Source organism: Octopus bimaculoides, chromosome 1 (genome assembly GCF_001194135.2).
Source record: "Octopus bimaculoides isolate UCB-OBI-ISO-001 chromosome 1, ASM119413v2, whole genome shotgun sequence".
Classification (NCBI taxonomy): domain Eukaryota; kingdom Metazoa; phylum Mollusca; class Cephalopoda; order Octopoda; family Octopodidae; genus Octopus; species Octopus bimaculoides.
In genome coordinates, this window is record NC_068981.1 from 183,756,068 (window position 1) to 183,758,992 (window position 2,925).

Consider the following 2,925-nt stretch of genomic DNA (forward strand, 5'->3'; position numbering starts at 1 on the left):
ATAAATAGTAATCATTTTATATTTTTCCTTTATTGGAGTAAATTTGGCTTACATCTGTTTCCAGTAGTCATTATAGGTTTGTTACTGATAGGTTTCTCAATTGATCTGACCAACTGAGAAACGTATCATATCAGTAACAAACTTATAATGACTACTGGAAACAGCTGTAAGCCGTATTTACTCCAGTAGAGGAAAAACATATAATGACCATTATTTATACCTTTTCTTGTATGTCACTTTGTGGAAAAACCAGTTTGACAGGAGCGCAACCACGGATTTACAATATATAATTGTGATGAACTATAACCTCGGACCCTGCTATTAGAATACCTGGAGCTCTTTATTAATGTAAACAATATTGTTAGCCTGGTGTGCCAAAAGAGAGCTTATGAAGTACTTTGCCCATATTGATAATCCCTCACCAATAACTATATATATATATATATATATATGGCGATCTTTCTGTACTAGATCTCATAACTTCCGGTCGTTGTGCGCACGCATACTGATTACATTATCGTATAGTGTGTTTATGTTTTCAAATGACTTGAAAATATGAAAAGACCACATTAGACAGAAAAAAAAATGATTGGCCCATTAAACTCAAACCTTCTCCCCTCAGATTCATACAGTTCTCAAACTTTAAACACATAAACACACTATACGATAATGTAATCAGTATGCGTGCGCATAACGACCGGAAGTTATGGGATCTAGTACCGAAAGATCGCCATATATATATAATTTATTCACAGAGCTTTTATCTCTACGGGAGTTTCAGTTGTTAAGGAGATCAAATCTTGGCGAAAATGAATTGATGCAGTTAGTTTCGTTGGAAAAGCAAAAACGAAAACTAATTCAGGACCAGCGGTCGCCTGGTAAGGTCTTCTACGGAGAATTCTCTTGGTTTTGTTGAGATTCACCACCCATTATTAGGAAGTTAGTAAGCCCACCATTCAATGTGGGTAGAAGAAGAATTGAAAAACCAGATAATATAAGTAATATAGAAGATATACATAGTACCGGGAAGGCCATGGACTGCTCTAATAGGCTAATCCATTCAGTAATGATCCAACACATGCAAACCGAAATGTCAGTGGGCCATAACAAAAATTAGGGTCTTATTATTGAATTAGACACTCTCTGTTTGTAGAGAATGTGGGAACTAAGTAGGCTGACGAGTGGTCTCTAATATAATATCTTGGAAATAATAAATTAGGTGCAGTAGATTGTCAGATCCGTGATCAAGATGGATCAGTAGATGAACAAGATGGAGCAGAAGTAGTACCGTCGTATGTAAATGCACACTGCAACGTCCGTTTTTAGTAATATCTTTGAGAGAGTTTAAATGGTGAGAGAGAAGTTAAATGAAGCAGATATTTTATACTCCGTATCAAATTGTAAAAGGTATAAGATAATAATCATACAAATAGAAAAACGTTCAAAACATAACAATTGGTAAGAAGACTTGAAATATCGTAGCAATAGGTGAGACACGCATCATGAAAAATCCTTTTTATTATAGGCACAAGGCCCGAAGTTTTGGGGGAGGGGACTAGTCGATTACATCGATCCCAGAGTTTCACTGGTACTTAATTTATCGACTCCGAAAGGATGAAAAGCAAAGTCGACCTCGCGGAATTTGAACTCAGAACGTAAGTATTTCGTCCAGCGTGCTAACGATTCTGCCAGCTCACCGCCTTAGGAATCATGAAAAACCATGAAGATGAAGCAGACAGCCTCCCTCGAATTCGAACCTGGAAATCTAAAACTACTGGCGAATAACACTACTACATTTAGTAATATTGGTCTCAAATTCTGGGACAAGGCCAGCAATTTGGCGGAGGGAGTAAGTTGATCGCATCGATTTTAGTATTCAACTTCACTTTTTGTAGTCCGTAGGCAAAGTCGACCTCGGTGGAATTTGAACTCAAAACAAGTATTGCGCCGGGCGCAATACTTAGCGGTATTTCGTCTGTCTTTACGTTCTGAGTTCAAATTCCGCCGAGGTCGATAAATTAAGCACCAGTTGCGTACTTGGGTCGATCTAATCGACTGGTCCCCTCCCCAAAAAATTTCGGGCCTTGTGCCTAGAGTAGAAAAGACTATCAATATAATACAAGGTGACGAGCTGGCAGAATCGTTAGCGCGCCGAGCAAAATGGTTGGCGGCATTTCGTCTCTCTTCACGTTCTGAGTTCAAATTCCACCGAGGTCGACTTTGCTTTTCATCCTTTCGGGGTCGATAAATTAAGTACCAGTTATCCCCTCCTTGTGCCGAAATTTGAAATCTATATTTAGTAATATTGACCAGAGCTATTCTATGTCTCTGGATTCTATTGACGTTTGATCTAGTCAAACATCTTTGAGGTCAGTTTTTTGATAAACAGAGAAAGAGAAGTTTAATTTTGGCGTCATAAGTGCTCATAGAATATTCTAGGACTTTTTGACGGGTATAAACATCGATCCCAGAATACTTGTTTTCAAATTTCGGCACAAGGCCAGTAATTTGGAGGAAGGGGTTAAGTCGATTATATTGACCCCAGTGCATCAAGTGATACTTATTTGTCGACCTCGATGGGATGAAAGGCAACGTCGACCTCGGCGGAATTTGAACTCAGAACTTAAAGACGGACGAAATGCCGCTAACTGAGCACTTGAGTTTTTAGACCCATCTTTAATAAGGTAACTCTCATCGCTTAACTGTCTCTTTAAGAGATTATTCCTGCTGTAATCGGAAACTATGCCATAGATTTATATGAAATATTTCTCCTCTTTTGATAGTTTTATGATCTCCCAACTCATACGCATAACGTGAATATAACAGAGAATACATTATGTATATTTTATAATGATTAGTATTGTTAATAAGCATTGTTGAAATAATTATTTCTTTTATAAATTATTCAACATGTTAACCACAACA